Below are 18,858 nucleotides of genomic sequence, written 5' to 3' on the forward strand. Positions count from 1 at the left end.
GAGTAAATGGAAATTTGCTTTCATGTAAAAGATGTGCAGGCAGTTCTCTGTGCCACAAAAGAGCACTGCATTGGTGTACATGTTTGCTGTAACAGCTGTGCTTACTGGAGCACGCTGCAGAAACCATGGGATCACAGCTGGTTCCTATTGGACTGCTCACAGGTAAGAGCACCAGGGAGATGATCCTCAGAGCTGCCACAAAGTCAGCACCTGTTCAGGCTGCTATGCCAGCCTCTTGTGCCAGGAAAACAAGTTCATGGGTGGTTGGGGTTTTTTTGAATGGAAGTTTCAGTGGGCTGTGCAGGAAATTTGAAGCTTTTCACAATAGCCACCTGTTCATGATTTTTTTTATTTAGCAGCAGTTCTCATCCTTCCTCGCCAACAGGTGCCAATGCTGCAGGCTCTTGAAAGGCCCTTTTGCTTTCAGCCCTTGTGGAGAGTAACCAAGGATGTCAGAAGCAAAAGATCCAGCAGCCAGGACTACATGGCTTGAACAGCCTTGAACAGCAATATAGCATCAGCTGGGACATTTTGCACTGCAGGAGCAATGCCACAACAAGTGTAGTCCAGCAGCAAGGTGAAGGGTGATCTCTACCCCAAGTGGGAAGCAGCAGGTCTTTAGTAATATCAATGTCACATCATAGGGACAAGGATGTCTGGTGGGACAGAACTGTGGCCATCTGGGCTAGGGCTCTGCTCAGACTCTTGTCCTGCTTCTGCAGCTCTTTGCCGAGGAGCCTGGGTTACACCACACTGGGTATGAGAAGTAATAGCAATGCTGCCCATCCCTGCCCATTGCAGCCACAGAAGTCTCCATGCACCTCCCATCACCTTGCTGCCCTACAAGCTCCTCCTGGGCCCATGGCCCAGCTTGTGCCTCTGTGCTGAGAGGAAGTGCTCTGCAGACATTTCAAATACTTCTTCAAAGCAATTGGCTCAGGTGCTTTTAAATGAAACCCCATAGAGGTTGAAACCATTAGTGTTCCCTAGGTGATCCAGGCAGTTACATTTACTGGCTAAAACACAGGCATGGACTAAAGAGCTTCTGACACCCAGCCTGTCCTTGCTGCCGAAAACTCTGCATTTCAGTGAGGAACCATGAACTGAGTGCATGATAAAGCCTTTAGCAGCCCTGAAGAAGAGGGCAGACCATTGCCTACTTCTCCAATTTCTTAGAGGCAACTTTCAAATGACAGAATTCATGAGCCTTAATTTGCATCGAACACAAAAGAAGTTTCTTACATAAGCAGAACTGCCAGCCGAAAACAGTCAATGACTTATCTGTGAGCTACAGGGTAGCAGGGAAACAGGCAACTGAATGAAGAAAGGTCACTGACCTTTGCATGCAGAGAAAATTCAAAGCATTTTGTCTGCTACCATTGTGCAAGTGAGAGGTGCTTGGCCCATGTCCAGCCTGCCAACATGAAAATGCAAGATTTCACAAATGGCACACATGCAGGAATCCTTGCCGACATGCAGATATAAAATTAGCTCAGGCAACAAGGGGAGGAAGGAGAAACTTACAAATTAAAGGAATCTTGCAGCTTCTCCCTGCTAGTCCAAGCAGGCTCATTTCCTCCAGGATTTGTGAAAGATACAGCCACGGTGAGTTTGTTTGTCACAAACAGAAACGAGAGTAAAACGGGGGAAAAAATCCAGTTTAGGATGTGCATCCACTACTGTGCACTTAAAGCTGTAAAATGGTGACAGTGTCCTGATACGACTGAAGTTTGAGTCTCTGTTTAAGTGGTGGGTTCTGAAACCTTTCAGTGATGTCTATGATTCATGCACATCTATGAATTCCGTGGTTCTATATCCAGCCACAGAAAAGGAAAATGAAAACCCATGAAAAATATGAGATACCTTCTCTCCTGATCTAGGGGTCATTTGCAATGTATCTTTTATGTCGGTGCTGTACTGAATGTGTCATAATTTCCTTGTGCTACTAACCAGTCCCTTTTCCTGGTCAAATTCCAAGATGAATGCAGTGCCAACAGGTAATAACAAACAGCAGGAATCAGTGCTTGGTGCCCCTTCTTGTGACGGAATGTTTTCTGCCAGCGTTTTGTTGTTGGTGTGGTTTTTGTTTGGGTTGTGAGGGTAGTGTTGATGTTTTTTTGCAGCACACCAAAGGTTTGGTTGTGAAATGTTGAATTAGAAGTAGACTGCACCCACGTGTTAATTTTTCTTTGTTTTGGTCCCATCAAAATTTATGGAGAAAAGAAATCAACTGCAAGTTTACTACCAGCACTAAGGGTCTGGGAAACTGCCCTTTGTTCTGCCCCTTAGAGAGTCACTTTCATCAGAGCCGAGTGCGCATGTAGCTCGTTCTGTATTAGCAGCTTTCCACACTCACCTGGCAGAGGTGCGAATATGAGGGATGTGCGGCAGCAGTCAGTCATCTCTCTGTATCTGAGCTTGCCACTGTGAGGGCAGCTGTTTGTGCTTTATCGGACGGAGATGGTCTGCTAATAACAATGGCCGTGATTTCATCAGAGTGGGTGAGTCAGTCCTTCAGCTCGCTGCCGCCCTGCACAAAGTCATCCGCTGGTTTTTTGCCGGGATAACCGAGTTGAGTCAGCTCACCAAAGGCTGCACAGAGGCCCAGAGCCAGCCCAGGGTGAGCAATGGGAATGCACAGCCAGGAGAGGAAAGAGTAAGACGCAACCTACCCGTCCTGGCAGCAGGAGCTCTTAGATCACTTCGTCCTAGGCTGTGAACTCAGCAAAATGAAAACTTACCTGGCAGAGAGGTCGCCAGAAAGCTTTTACGTGACACGGGGATCCTTTCTTTAAAGGTCGTTTGGAAGATCAGAGTGCAGGCAGGAAAGGAGGATCTTTCCTCCTTAGATCTGCTGCAGGCTGTACCTCTCCTCCATGGAAGCTTACAGAAGCTCCAGTTAAGCAGCTATAAGAATTTTGGGTTGGTTTTGATTTTGTTTTGGTTTTTTCGTGGGTGTTTGTTTGGTTTTTGTTTGTTTGTTTGTTGGGGGTTGTGTGTATGTGTGTGGTTTGGGGTTTTTTTGGGTCTTTTTTGGTTTGTTTTCTGGGGTTTTTTTTTGTGGGGTTTTTTTTTTTGTTGTTGTTGTTGTTTTGGTTTGGTTTTTTACTGTAAATTAAAGCAGGGAAAATAGTTTGACCGCAGTCAAACTCTCAGTCATCCAAGCTATGCTCATCATTAACCCTGAGGAGAATGGATCATACTCAAGAGTTTTCAGGAGTAAAAGAATAAAAGCGAGAGACACCTCGCTGCTCTGTGAAATCGCTGAATTATTAGTGCCACGTGTGTCTGATGCTTCTCTTTCTGGGTGGGGTGCAGTTATCGGTCACGTTTATCAGGTTGGAGAGCATTCCAGGGCTCACCAGTTTAAATCTTCAGCGTCAGCTGACCAAAATAATAGCTGCATATTCTCATTTAAAATGCGCTTCGCTTGTAGAGCACAGGCATTACAGAAACACTCTGGAACACCAGTCATAAACACCTGGAATTTAGGGCTCCAAAATAAGAGGTAGGGCTCCAAGACACACAAATAGGCAGTTTGTATTTCCAAGAAAGGAAGTGAAGTGAAATGAAATGAAAAATCAGCAGTGAAATTAAAGTAAATGAAACTTCACTGAATGAAATTAAACGAAATTAATTTGAATCTTGGGATTTCATTTCCTGAAAAAAAATGAAATCAAAAATCAAGGAATCAAGTGAAATAAAATAAAACTTCAAGGAATGAAGTGAAGTGAAATGTAACAGTCTAGACATTTCCTTTCATGAAGATAATATTCATTCAAGGAATTAAAAGGATATCACGGAATGAAGAAAATTATATGTAACTTGAAGGAAATTATATCAAATTAATTGAAAGGAAATTAATAATAAGGAAATGCAATTAAACAAAATCTCAGTATTTCATTTCCTCTCATGAAATGAATTTTCATTTCATAATAGAAAATGAAATAAGAAATCAGGGAATGAAGTGAAATAAATTGAAACTTTGTGGTTTGAAATTAAGTGAACTGGAATGAAATATAATAAAATTAAGCAAAATACCAATATTTCATTTTCTTTTGTGAAATGACGAAGCAAGGAATGAAATAAAATAAAAAGAAACTTCATGTAAAAAGAGGAAATTACACGGAATTTTAAAATTAAAAAAGGAAATGTAACAAAATGAAATTAAATGAAATCTCAAGATTTCATTTCCTGACATGAAATGAATTTTCATCTTATGACAGGAAATTAAAAGCCAAGTAACAAAATTAAACTTAACAGAATAAATTGGAAAGAAATGAAATGAAAATTAAAGAAAATACAATGAAATAAATTTAAATTAAATCTCAAGATTCGATTTCTTGTCATGAATTTTCATTTCATGACAGAAAATGAAATGATACATCATCAACTGAAATTAAATGAAATGAAACTTCACAAAATAAAAGAAAGTTTCATCAAGGAAAGAAGTGAAATAAAATGAGATTAATTAAACAAAAGGAAAAATTAAATGTATAAAAATGAAATTAAATGAAATCTCAAGATTTCATTTCCTTTCATGAGATGAATCTCATGAAAGGAAAAGAAATTACAAATCAAGGAATGAATGAAATGAAATATAATGTATATAATGAAAACAAAGTGCAAATAATTAAATTAAAAATATGAAAAGAAAGGAAATGTAACAAAATGAAATTAAATAAAAATCATGATTTCTTTTTCTAAAAGATAATAAAATGACAAATGTCATTTGATTTAATTTTGTTACATTTCCTTTCAATTTTTAAATTTAATTTCTTTTCCTTTTATTCCATGAAGTTTCATTTCAGTTCATTTTTTGAGGTTTCATTTCATCTTTGATGTTTCATTTCATTTTTAATTTTCACTTCATGTCATTGAATTTTCATTTCATGAGAGGAAATGAAATCTTGAGATTTCCTTTAATTTAGTTGCTTAATTTTGTTTGATGCAGCTGGTTTTTTTATATGAGAAATTAACATTTATGTTGACAACTGTGTTACTTTGAGTGTGGTTGCAAAATTCAAGTTCATGAGTGGCTATCCTCTTTCTCATAGGACATTTCTTCCTTGTATGGACAAGGCCTGACTGGCTCAGCTCAGTCACCTCAGCCTCCTGTTTGCATCATGCCACTGTCTCCCTCTGCACTCCCACTTCAGCTGGGACCTCTTGTCTTCATCACTGTAGCTTCTGATATTGTCATTCTGCATCCACAGCTTAAATCCTTTATTTGGTTCTTAAATTCATTGTACAGTGTTCCTGGAATTCACAGTCCCCATCACTTCCTTTCTCACGAGTATGTAGATTTGCTTTCCATTTCCTTACACCTACCATGGACATGACTGTTCCCTGTTTGTGTGGGGGGTTTTTATTTTTTATGTTTTGAAAACATTATTTTAGTATTTATTCTTGATGTTTCCAAGTTGTTGCAAGCACTTGGGAATGCTAAATCCAGGCCAAGGCCTTGTAGTGCTGGCACTGTGGCTGTGCCCCAGAGCTCTTGCAGCTTCCAGCTGGTGGTAAGAGGTGTACAGGCAAGTTGACAGGAATAGCACAATTACAGGACCACAATTCGTACCAGGAACAATCATTTTGTCTCACCTTGTCAACTTGAAGTTTGCAATACAGGGCTGGCCTCCCCTAAACATCTGCACAGATGCTTCCAGTTTTAAACTAGCCTGGAAGTCCAGGTCAGTACTGAGGTATGAATGCTTGATCCCAATTAATAAGGGATGAAGCAGAGAGAACCTATGAGATGCAAGAATCCAGAGTCAGCAGCTTTGGCAGAACTTTGTGAAGTTTCAACCTTGATGTCATTGTCTAAGTTTTAGGAAGCAGCAGCCTGTGCTGGCTTAGTGACAGAGTTCAGGCAGCAATTTAAATTTTAAAATTAAACTATGTTAACTGGGGAGGAAAAAAAAAAAAAGGATCCTAATTAGGAAGTTCAGAAAACTGACAGAGAAAACCAGATGCATCAAGGACATAACCCTGACTGGAAAACCTTAAAACAGTAAAGGATTTTAAGAAAATTTAGAATAGGAGTGTTATAAATGATCAATAGCCAATCCAAATCAATGAATTTATTTAGCAATTTCCAAAATCAATTTAAAAACAGCCACAATAAAATTGGACAACATCAATCGAATGCTGGGTGGACAGAGGAGCAGCAGCAACGGTGCTGTCCAACCTTGCCCACAAATGCTGGTTCTCGGCACACGCAGATTTTATACAGTTTTTCTGCCCGGAGGCAATGTCTATTGAAAGTCCGCATATTCACGTATTTCTTTATTTCAGAGTTAGGTTTTGAAAGAATTTCCTGACAGTATGAAAGGCGTTCTGGGAATCTTTCATTCGGGTGCTGATCTGATCAATCAAATGTCCTCCACCAAGATTGATATCAGATGTTGATCAGCCATGAAGTGGAGATCCACTCTTGATGAATGGGCCATCTTCCGCTCAGCCTTGCCATTTCTGTTGTAAATTCTGCCATTTCACAGTTGTACAATGGACCTTTGAATTTTGGAGATGCCTTGAGCAGCTTTTGGGTATGCAAACTTACAATGACAATTTGAAATTTATCACGTACAATATTTTATACACGAATTTATACACTGCATCTATTACAGGAGTAACTCTAGCAATGATGCAGACTTTAAAACATTCAGATTGATACAGGGAAGACAGGGGGCCTTGAGCCAGTTTTTATGGAATAAGCAATGTATATTAATCTTGGCAAACTCTGTCCTATAGCTTTGTCCCTGGTCATACCCAGAACACCAAGGGTGAAATGAAGACAATATGGAATCAATTCCCTGGACATCTCTGTGCTGAGAGAGGCTGTGACATGTTCAGAAAAATAAGACAGGAAAACCAACAAATTGAAGGGAAGAGGTTCTCATTGAACCATGACTTCAAGTCCATGAGAGCCTCAGTGACACAGTGAATGGAGGGCAATGAAATGAGAAGTCACAAAGGTCCAAATCCTTTACAGGTCATTATTTTCCACATCAAATATATTTACATTAATGGTGTCTCGTGCCCAATAATGGTTTTTAATGCTTAATAAATGCCGTGGAACTGCCTTGCATAAGTGGGAATTCAATGTCTAACTGCAGCTGAGCATCTGACCGTCTGAAATGGGCTCTGCCAGACCCTGCGGTGTCTGAAGTTTCTGCTGTGCAAGGGCTGCTTTGGGGAGAGCACCACGTGGGATGGGAACAGAGCATCTGGTCCCTGTGGTGGAGGGGAGTTGCTGCACACAGGATACTCTGGTGTGGACTGCTGACATCCTGGACCAAAGCTAATTACTTAGGTCTTCATTTTCGTTGTCTGACTTTCCCACTAATGTTTCTTCCCTATTTCTATGGGTTTGGGTGCGGGGGTGCCTGTGTATCTTCCCATCCTGACATCTTGATAGGCAGTAGAATGAAGGGGATACAGCACAAAGAAGTGATTATCATTCAAATAGATCAGGAGCTCACTTGGGGGTTTTGCATGAAAGTGTTTTCCCAACTTCTTGTGAGAAACAAGTGTTGATAAACTCGAGGGCTGTTACCAATGGTGAAACTGCAAACATGAAATCAAACTTGGTGATACTTGGGGGCAAGGAGGGAGCTCACCTTGCACATTTGCTCACCTGCAGGAATGGTGAGTCATGAAATGCTCCCCAGAAAATACGAAGTGTGCTGTGGGGAGCTGGCAGTTTGCTTTCTGCACCTCTCCTCTGCTGTCCAGGGCAATCTCACAGTCTGAGAAATTCCTTTTCTTGTGTATAGTATGCCGAGTAAGCATCTCTCTCCTGTCCTACACTGAGCTTGTGGGTCTCTATTTTTAAGTGTACACTAAAATGTTTGTGGACTATTGTGTGTATGTGTGTGTCTGTAGAAGATTGTTAGTGCCTGCTTAGATTTGTGGGTATATGTGCTTGTTAGGAATTTCATAATTTCACCCAGAGTTTCATTATGTGTAAAATGGAGATAATAACAGGTAATTACCTACTTGGCTGGGCTGCTGTGAGGACAAATTAACCAATGCTTGTGTGGGTGTTCACAGATGAAAAGCTTGATATTAGGACTAAATATAATGATCAAATGTTACAGAAGAGAGTTTGTGTTTGAAAGCACTTTGTAGGTGTTTATTTCTTGTGCAATACTGAGTATTTGTGGAAGGTGGAAAACTGGTGGAGGCAAGTTTTGGGTATGTGTCAAAGAAATGGTTAAAGTTACTCTTTAACCTGAGAGCTGACTGACCTTCTCTCAACTAAATCTAGTGCTGAAAAAGGGACAGGAGAACAGAGGAATGAAAATGTGGGCAAGCTAGAGAGGAAGGGAATGAAAATGAAATGCAATTGAAGATTGTTATAAACGAATTAGCTAATTTAATTATTAAAGAGAATTTATTAAATAATCAAAGTATAAGTTTTTGAAAAGCCACAAGCAATGCAGTGTCGAGCCAGGCGATCAACACTGGGTGAACAAAATTTGAACTCTATCACTTCAAATCCCCATGGTTCACCACTCCTGCTTTCGGAGGGTCCCGTTTTATACTTTTTTTTCGGCTGAGTGGGGGGTCTTCTTGCTTCTCTGTTGATCTTATCCTTTTAGTATATTCCTGTATTTTTCTTTTCTTGCTGCCGGTCTGACAAAAAGTTTCCCAGAATGGGTGAATAATTAATTTCCTTACTGGAATTCTGTTTGGCAATAAATATCTTTGGCGATGAATATTATTGTTGGTGCATATCGAATGCATATCACCAGAACCTTGTCAGATGAAGAAATCCTTTGGAATCAACATTTTTTTGGAGACAGCTTATCCTTGCTTGGTATCTGCATTTCTCTTCCCTTAACACTTGATGCAAACTGCTGGTTTTTTGTCCCATCACCAGCTTTGGTTACATGAATGCTGTAGTTTTTAATTCCTTTGCACAAATTATTTTGTAACATATATTACAAAGATCATCATTTCAAACAACAAAAATGTAAAAAAATGAAAGGGAAAATAAAAGCTAGGGGAAACAAGGACAGAGGAAAGGAAAGAAACCTCTGGGATTCATTTTCTCAGTACATGGAATTATGAGAAAGTAAACACCAATTTAAAAGAGGCATCAGAAACAATAGATGAAAAGGAAACAAATTGAGTAAAATAGGAAGGAAGCAAGAGATGTGCTTAATTATTTTTTGTTTCCATTTTGTTAAGTGTAATGACATAATTCTTTTATTTCATATGGGTTGTTGAGAGGCACTTCTTTGCAAATCTAGGAGATGGTGCCAAGTGTTTCAGATGCTTTTTCCATGTGTTCCATGGGCAGGCTGTTAAGATTAAGGTGTGGATGCATTTGTCAGCCTGAGAATGGCCCTGTCTGGTTTCATCTGGCTTTCATGCTGTCTCTGGAGAATTAATGGAACAAGTTCATTTCCATCTACTCCAGTGAAGCTGCACTGCGAGTGAATCAGAGCCACTTGCACTGCTAAATGTAGCTGTTGCCCTATGAACCCCTGATCCAAAGTGTTTTTCAGGTTAAACCTGGAATGTTTTGTGGTTAAACCAAAACAATCAGACGAAAGCTTAATTGTTACGAACACTCTGAGTATGGTACGCTGGTGTGTAGGCTGCCCAGAGGATTGGCAAGGGGAAGTGGACCGCAAGAAGAGTCAGGTGTAAATAACCAACACAGAATAATAATAATAACACACAGAATTCAGGGAGCAGACTGCCTTTCTCTGTAAATTGTCCTGGGCTGCAATGCTTTTGCTCCTTCTGGTTTGCCCTCTCTCATCCATACCCTCCCTACTTCAACATCTCTCCAAATCCAGGATGGCTTCAGTTCTTCACCTTGTTTCATATCTCTTCCTTGCACCCCAAAAGTTATTTTGGGCTGAATCACTCTTAACTCAACTCATTGGCCTAAATTAATCTTTTGTGTAATTCAACTGACTAAAATTGACTTAAATTGAATTACATCGGAGCTGAAATTAACACAGTCTGACTAAAATAGCACCTGGCTTTTCTAGTGAACCAATACCTGTCTCTTCCCCACCTCCACCCACATACCATGATTTTAACATTTCTTTCTCCTCATTGCTCTTCCACTTATCCCACTGCTATGAGCAAGCTATGCTCTCAGTGGTCAGTGTTGCTTTCTCTGCTCCAGTATCCTGTTCTCCTCTATCCCACAGCACAGGCTGATCATCCCTGGTAATAGCCAAGACGTGTCTGTGTCCAAGCCCATGCAGCAGTTTTGCCAACAGCTATTGGATTTTCCTATCCTTCACCACAGAGATGTACCATCTGAATTCAGAGCCTATTTGCACTGGGCACTTCCTGTACCTGTAGAAATTATAGTCCTACCCAAAGAATTTGCAAGTCAGAGTGCCATGATGTACAAACAGGAGGAGGGAAGTTAGATGAAGGTGAAGTTATTTGCCAAAGGTAGCCCAGCAGGACAATAGTAGACTTGTGGGTGTCACACTCAAAGCCTCTCTTCCTTTTCCATTACTTCCTTTAAGCCAGCATGGCATTTCTCATAACCTCTTTCAACCCCTGTCTTTGGGCCCTCACCCTCACACAGTGGTAAAACATCTCTTTTGCTTGCTTCCTCATCCCCTCTGGCCTTCTGACTTCCTTCATCTTGCCCTTGGAGCCTGCTCATGTTGGCTAGGTTTTCTTCCCTCCTCTTGAAAAATCTGGGTGTTTGCAGCCAAAACTAAAGTATGGCTTCTCTGGTTGAGCCGTACTTTATGTCTGGTAGCATGCTCCATCCTTTGCATCTGAGTATCTCTTTGGGGCAAGGATTTATTCCATAATTGCTCTAAGTTATTTATTATCATGGCATATATATCTGCAGTGTTATGCAAACTGTAAAAACTCCTAGATCTAAACGTCACCATGTGTTTACCTTCCAAACACAGATGAGCTCAGAACAAAAGGGAATGGCACGCTTGTGAGGAGATGAAGGCAGGGAATCACCCTGATCTAACTTATTTGCCAAGGCAGTGTTCACAAAAGTAGGTCACCTAGTGCTGCAGACAAACAACCCAATCCAACCTCACTGTCTTCCAGATGAGTGAATTAATTCCCCAGCACTGCTGTGTAGTTCCATGGCAGTGGAGAGCAGCATGTCCTGGACACCCAGTGCAGGATGTTTCTCATCCTAAGTGTCAGACTGAGTCTCCCATGCTGGGACTTATATGTCTTCTTTTTCTTCTTGTTCCACAGTGTCAGGTGCCTGCCATAGCTTCCTGGAGGTGGTGGACAGAGGCTGGGATGTTGTAGAGGCTGCTGTGGTAGATTTATCCCCAAGCTCAAAAGAGCCTTGCTGCAGTTAATGGCCTTCAGAAGCTGGAAAGCCACTGTGCTACTTGGTGACGAAGGCCACCAGTACATCCCACAGTGCTGCCCTGAGCACTGGCATAAGTGATAGCTGAGCTGTGATTTGCTTTTCACATTGCTCTGAAGTGTTGAAAGAAAATCACAAGGTAACTACCTTACCTAAGCTCATGAAGTGACCCCACTACATCCTATATGCAACTTCCAGGAAGACTAGGGGTAAATTAAATCCTCATGAGATATGCACAATGGCAATGCTAAGCCATTATTTGCAATTCCTCCCAAGATCATCTGCTGTCTAATAGCATTTACTGTGACTTAGGTCAATTATCAGCATGAAGAGAAGAAATAGATCCAATCATTGCTTCCTCTACTAATTGACAGCCTCAATTAAGTGAAATTAGAGCCATGAAGACTGGACTCTCATTCTACCTGTCAGAGCAGAGATGCTCTGTTAGGGATGGGGATCTGCCACAGGCTGCACTCTTCCTCAGGGGATGCAGCTGCTTCTCAAGTAGAAGAATATAAATGCAGGAGGATGGGAAGAAGGTGTGGGGGTCTAGCAAGCAGAAACCTGTTCCTGAGTCAGCCATGCTGGAAGAGTAAAAGGAAAAATGCCCGGGGTCACTCTCAAGGGAAGAATTTTAAAAGATCCCCCTAAGTATGACAGGGCAAATAGAAAACATGAGGTGAGTAGGATAAGCTAAACACAAGGGGAGAGAAAAGGATTCTTCATCATCAGAAGAAGAGGGAAAAGGAATATGGATAAACTAAGAGCAGTGACTTATTTCTGCTGCAGCTTTTCCTCCCCCTCCCTTCCTCCTATGTGCTTTGCATGAGAGTGCAGCACAGTAAACTGCCATGAGCTCAAAATAAAGAATACTGGGGGACAATCCATCTGAAAAATACCCCTCTGCCAAAAAAAATCTCTTAAATATGATGATCAAAGTGTTCACGTATTAACAGATGAGAATGGTTTATGAATCTGGATTAGCTCAGAACCCATCTGATTATTTTTAAACCTCTAAGACTGAAAGCTATAAACTTTCCTAAGAGAAATGCCATTGAAATTAAATGAGCTCATCGAAATGAGCAGCAAAATCTTGATTAATTGAGTTGCAAAAGAAATTGATCTGAAAACAGGCACTGGAGAAATGTGAGTGCATTATGCATTTGGGTTTTGCCTTTGGAAGAATTCAAAACCACATCTTGTTGCCAATGCTGATCCAAAATTATGATATTCTAAGCCTGAATTCAGGTGTCCATAGACCCAGGGAGTGATTGTCCAAGTCACTGTTCCTGTGACAATATCTCAAGACCAGGACCACCATCATGCCTCTGGTTGGTTGGCTGAGAAGTTCTTCCCTACTGAAGTCCAAGCAGTAATGTCTCGAGTATCAAAACAAAGGTGCTCTGCTCGTTCCTCTGTGTGTGGATTTGGGGGGTGCCCAGGGTGTGCCCCTGCTTGGAGGAATGCTATGGCCTGGGACAAATGCTGCTATGCAATGTCTCAGTCAAACCACATGGTGGGTTGGCCACACAAAGAGCAGTTGGAACAGAGGCAGCTGGAACATTGCTGCTGTTTTTCTATGACTTTAGTTCACCATTTATAAAGAAAAAAAAATTAAAGAGAAAATTTTGAACATGAATTCCTGTGAAGTTTTGTTTTCACACCTCCAACATGTCTGTCTGGAAACGGCCTTTCCAGAGGGAAGTTTGGTTGGCTCCTTTTATTTGTTTTCTCTGACTCACGGTAGTCACCTGCACCCACTTGATCCGCCTGCACTCTGGCACTGCTGGACAGAAGCACTGGCAAGTGAAAGGCAGGGATCTTCTGGAGCTAGTAGTGCTTCTGATAAGGTCATGAGCTGATTTCTCCTTTGCATTGCTTCTTTGGATGTTTTTAAGCTAAATACACCTCTGAGTCCCATGTATGTTGATCAGTAAAGGGCATCGTCAAAACCAAATCAACACACTTCTACCACATCTTAAAATCTAGCTGTATCTTTCTTTATGTTCATGAATCACAGATCAGCTTTTTCTATCTCAAAGTCTAAGCCTACACTTCACCCTCCTGCATCTCTGCTCAGAGGGTTCCCTTTTTCCTTCCTATGCCACTCCCTTCACACAGTTTTTCATTTACTGTGGGGGCCAAACTGCACCCTAACTATTCCTTTTTTGGATTTTTAGTGCCAGCTTCTAACTTCTCTCCCCTCTAGTAAAACCTCACAGTTATATTCTTTCCTCCTCCTAATAAAAAAGCAGTGTCCTATTTTGCCACGGCTTTCTTTAGCCATCCTCCAGGATGTCTAAAACTTTGTAGATACCAGAGCCTCTTCTCTGCTTCCAACTGCTTTCCTTTCCTCCACCAAATATGCAGCCTTTCAAATGAATTTGTTCACTCTTGAACACTTCATGTCTCTCTTGCATCCCCTCCACTGACTCCCTCTTACCCACCACTTTGATTACAACTTTGGCACATCTCGTCATCAGCACATAACGCCATCTGGCAGCACATAACTCCACTGGCTGGGGGTCTGCTCCACCATATCTGGGTAGTCCTATTAATCACTTCCTGCCAGTCTCCTACTCCTCCCTCCAGCCTCTGCCTGGGACTCCCACCCAGACTTCCTTGTCTGCTCCACTCCTTTTCCTGTTAGCTCTCACCTGAGCATTTTCTTCCCCAGAGAGCTGATAGCAATGCCCACTGACAGGTGGCCAGTACACAAATAAGTGCACGATGCTGTCTTAATCTTTCAGTGCCCCCATTCCTGGTGTTCCTTTGTCTATAAAGCACACCATGATTTGAGTGCTACATAATTATAGCTGCAATTAAGCATCCTATTGAATTATTGAAAAAATATGAATATCGATCTAATGCGGATATCCAACTATGATGGACAAAGACTCTCTAACAGTTTAAAGTTAGAAAGTGTATGTTTAATTACGATGCTGGGCAGCTTGCGGGATAGCTCCCAAACACACACGCGTGCCCACAGAAGATCACAGGGTCTTTTTATGTACAGAAGTATTGAATACCCAAAACACAAATGTATATTCATAACTCTGGTACATCCCATTCCCCGTTTCGTATGGTAACTAGCCAAAAGCTATTAAGCATGCGTGGTTTGTTTTTTGAAATGGGTTGGTGGTTCTTTTTATGGGGCAGGGTCTCAAAGTGATGAAGTAAGTGAGTCTTCTTCGTTTTGACTTTTTAACCTTTTAGTGTTGCGTGACAACTGAATCCTGTTTTCCCAGGAGTATTTGATTTATGATTTCATTGTAATTCTTGAAGCCTATTGATTAGTCAGAAAACACAAACATAAGTTGACAGGGCTCATGATTTATCAGTTCTTTAAATCCGGCTTCTGCTTATCAAAAGGGAAGTCTATCTGTCTTACTTCAGCAATATCTAGTTTAACTAAAGTCCTTAATTCCTCAAAATTAATGTCTCACTATTCAGAGGCCGAATTGCTAATTCCTCACTGTTTTCTTTAGCCAGAGCTTCCATTCAGGATTTGACTCATCTGCAAAGGGACTCTACAGCTGTCTTTCTTCATTTCTTCCCCCCACCCCCTGCAGGAGAAACCAAAATAAATGCAGGTGATGTTGGTTTGGGCTCTATATCAGCCCTGTAGAGTAGTATTTTCCTCATTTTAGACAACAGGAGCTGAGGCACAGCAGATGACTTGGCCAAGGCCCTTCAGGGTAGCTCAGCTGAATTGCAACCAGTTTGAGTCACTGGCTGTATGGGTGTTGAATGAGCAAGAAACCAGGGTCAGCAATATTTCTTACAGGAAACTGCCTAAAAGTGCTGCCCTGTGAAGAGGAGCAGACAGGGAAAATGACTAAAGGTCTTTCCGTGCGTGCTCAGTCAGCAAATACCTCACTGCAAGACATGAGCCTGTGAACGCAATTGTTCTTTCTGCTCTCTTCAGAGGACTCTTACCTATTTACTCTCACAGGGAAACATGTGAGTGGGAGGCCAGAAGCACTTGAGAAGCACTCATTTGTGGCAATTCTCCAGTTCAGCAGCTAGGTTTTCTCCCTGAGGCGGTGTAATGTGACAGAAAGGAAGCTTCTGAAAACGTTTCTTCATCCTCCGGACTGCAGTCTGTCACTGCTGCTGCAGAAATGACACACACCTGCCTGCCACCACCTGCAGCTCTTTGGGTCGCTGGAGGGTGAACGGGGAAGGCAGGAGCTTCTTCCTCTCCACCCTGAAATCACCTTGTTTTGAGCTTTTTCGCTCTGCCAGTATTGGACATGACTAATGCACCATTCCTGTGCTGTCTTGGCAGCCCTTGCAAATGGGATTTCAGACTCTGGACAAGTGGAGCACAGCTCGCTGTGCACGTAGCAGTCTCCCCACAAACTCCTGGATGCTGATCCAGAGAAGAGAGTCAAGAAGGTGCAATCTCCACCAAGCCTTTGTGAGTCTTACAAGGTGCCAGCTAGCACAGGGAAGTAGTATAGTGTTTAATAGCAACCGTGGCACTGGCACCTATTTATTTACTCTTCTATTTCAGGACAGCAAAGCCCTGTCACCCCAGACTAACCTGCAACTGACACATTGAGAAATTGAAAACACTCTCGTGTCCTCCTTCACATAAACAATTAGTTGTCTTTGCACAACTAATTTTTAAGCAGTTGCTGCTTTTTTATGGAGGAAAAAAATTCCCAAACAACAAATCAAAACAAAAGAACAACCCAAAAATTAGTATGGTTGAATCAGAGACATTTTGGTAAATCACGTTGTTTTGTTTCGGAGGATACCACTCCTCACAAAAAGATTTCTACTATACAGCTCTTGAACACTGTATCACAAAATTATACTTATTTTAATATCATCCCCTGATTTTATTCCTATCTTTAATGTAGATGGTAACTGTTCTTCAGCAAAATAAGATGTAGGTGAGGGGGAAAGCATCAAGATTTTATTCCTAAAGAGCTGAGCACTCAAAGGTTTATAACGAGAGCTTGTAGCAGTTTATGCCACATGAGAAACACTGCTGGGAAATTTATGAAAGAATGTATCATGAGGTGGGCTATTTAGGGACTGAAATGACATAGGAAGGACTGGCAAGAAAGATGTGTGCTCAGGACAAGCACAGTCGCAATTAATGCTAAATATAAAGTGTCATATCTTTATCTAATGCACAGTCTGCACTGCCTCACAAAGGAAAGTTAAGCAATTAGGCCCAAATAACCAGATTATACATGGGAGGAGTTTGAAGACAGATTTAAAACACTGTAGTAGGGTTGGGGGAGGGTTACAACAAGAGGTAATATTTCCTGATAGGTTAGTTTACATCCTTTGGAAAACATCCTGGAACCAGACCAGAAAAATAATCAAGGCCTTAGCCAGGACTTGGCCTGGGACAACACCCAAACAGAGGTGAAAACTAAAGAGACCCAACCCTGACTATGCACATGCAGCCCCTCCAGTGAGTAATCCCTGTGAACAAAGCAAATCCAGTGACGGATAGCGTAGTTCTATGTGGATTTGCAGCTGCCTCAGCACAATACAAAATCAGCCTTCCCCTTTCTTGTTTCTCTTGAGCCAGTGCTAAGGGCAGAGAGGAAAACCTGAGCCCAAACAACAATGACTCTCCTTTAGAGTGGAAACTGGAATTCACTTCTTGATCCCAGAGGGGCAGGGCCAGATGCAAGTCTTTCCCCCATCCTGCCTGCCAAGTTTCTTCTTCTCTAGTCCTGAAAGTTTGGATTGACTCCCTGGCAGAGTGGGCTGTTTGTTTGCACAGCCCTTTTTACTCCTCTGAGGTGAGGCTGGAGGATCGGGGGAAATCAAAAGGAACTGAATCACCCGACCTTATAAAAACTCCAGATCAGGAAAAGACTTGGTTGGAATGTACTGATGTGAGAATGGGGAGATGAGATGGGACACGTGCATGCTTAGGGAAGGGGTCTCTCTCAGCTTCTGCAAAGCTCCTTGCCCCTATTTATCCTATCAAAACACAGACAACATTTTGTCTTCTAGTGTGAAAGATGGGTCTAAACATTTCATCACAACAAAGTGAAAATAACCTCTGCTGCCTTTTCTTGGTTGTGGGAATATTTGCTTGCTTTTAAATACAAAACTACACATATATTTGTGAACCTACTGTTGCTTTCTTGTGGGAGCCTTAGGTGAACACAAAAGACTACATTATGCAGCTACAAATGAACAGAGCATCCAGGATTAAAGAGATTTTATTTAGCCCCACATGAAATAGCAGAGCTGATGGCAGCCTCTGGTACAGAAAAAAATACAACCAAGAAGTAATTTAGTGAGCATTGGAATTAAGGAAGTCACATCTCCCATATATTTGTATATTGTGGTTGATTGACCATGGTGTCTAAGATGGCAAAAAAATTAATTTGAAGCTCTTCTTACAGATCAGACACTTATTAGCATAATAAAATCTGAGAATATCTGAGATCCAATAAGACATGAACCCACGTTGTAACTTTCACTGTCAGGGACTGTGAAAGAGTCTCTTTTTGCTGTCAGGCCTGTTATTTTTCACAAAATCTGTAGGGATGTAATTACACTTCTGCCAAAATTGTTTGAAATCAGACAGTGGGCTCAAAAGCTTATTGGAGACATGGACAGACAGGCAGGCAGACAGACACAGACACCTGACCATGTAAGTCTCATTTCCATCAGAACTAAGGCTAAAAGAACTTATACGGAAATTAATTTTTAAAGGAGACTTGATAGGTAGAGGAGTAGACCTTTTCAAAGTGTAATTTCAAATTGTAAGTGAATTTCATGCTAGGAAAAGCTGTTGAAGACAGTCTGGAATACTGAAAGTATCTCCTTTACATAAAGGAGAGGACCAGCACGGGATGAGCTGTGGTGGCCCACCTGATCCTTGTTTTTTTAAACTCACACTGAGGGCAGGTGATTTCTTAGAGAGAGGAAACAAAGAGCAGCTTCAGAAGCTCTGTCCCCTATAGTTTTTTCTGCATGTGAGCACTTAGGGCTAATCACGGATGTAAAGCACTGCAAATGCCTCTGAATATTTGTATTTAACCGTCTTTGACTTTATCCTTGTTTCCTTGCTCATTCCCTGCCAGCTCTGTCCCTGGGCTGCAGTGGGGAGGTGCTGCTTTGTATCCTTCACGTATGCAATCTGCAGTGGAACCGGAATCTTGATTAGGGCCTCTAGCAATGATCACACACCTCGAAAAAATTGTAATTTACCATTACAGCCCCCAGTCTCTCCGGTGGGATGCATGTGGGTATTTATTCATGCTCCCAGCCAGAGACTGGAAGCAGGGCTGTTTTACTCCCAGCTTTGACACCACCCTGCTGGGCGGCCTCTGGCACAACACTCTATCTTCCCCTCTGTAAACTGGGTACCCCACACCGCCTGCTTTTCTGGAGTCACTGAGCTGCCAGAGGGTGCAGAGAGGGCCAGCTACCAGCTCACTGCAGCCAACAGGCCACTGCCTGTGGCCACCATGGTGCTCTGCCCACCTCCCTGGCTTCATTTGTGTCCCACTCTTCCTCGTGGGCATCCTTTA

This window comes from Chamaea fasciata, unplaced genomic scaffold (genome assembly GCF_029207755.1).
Source record: "Chamaea fasciata isolate MVZ Bird 193981 ecotype frontalis unplaced genomic scaffold, bChaFas1.0.hap1 SCAF_5, whole genome shotgun sequence".
NCBI classification, from domain to species: Eukaryota; Metazoa; Chordata; class Aves; order Passeriformes; family Sylviidae; genus Chamaea; species Chamaea fasciata.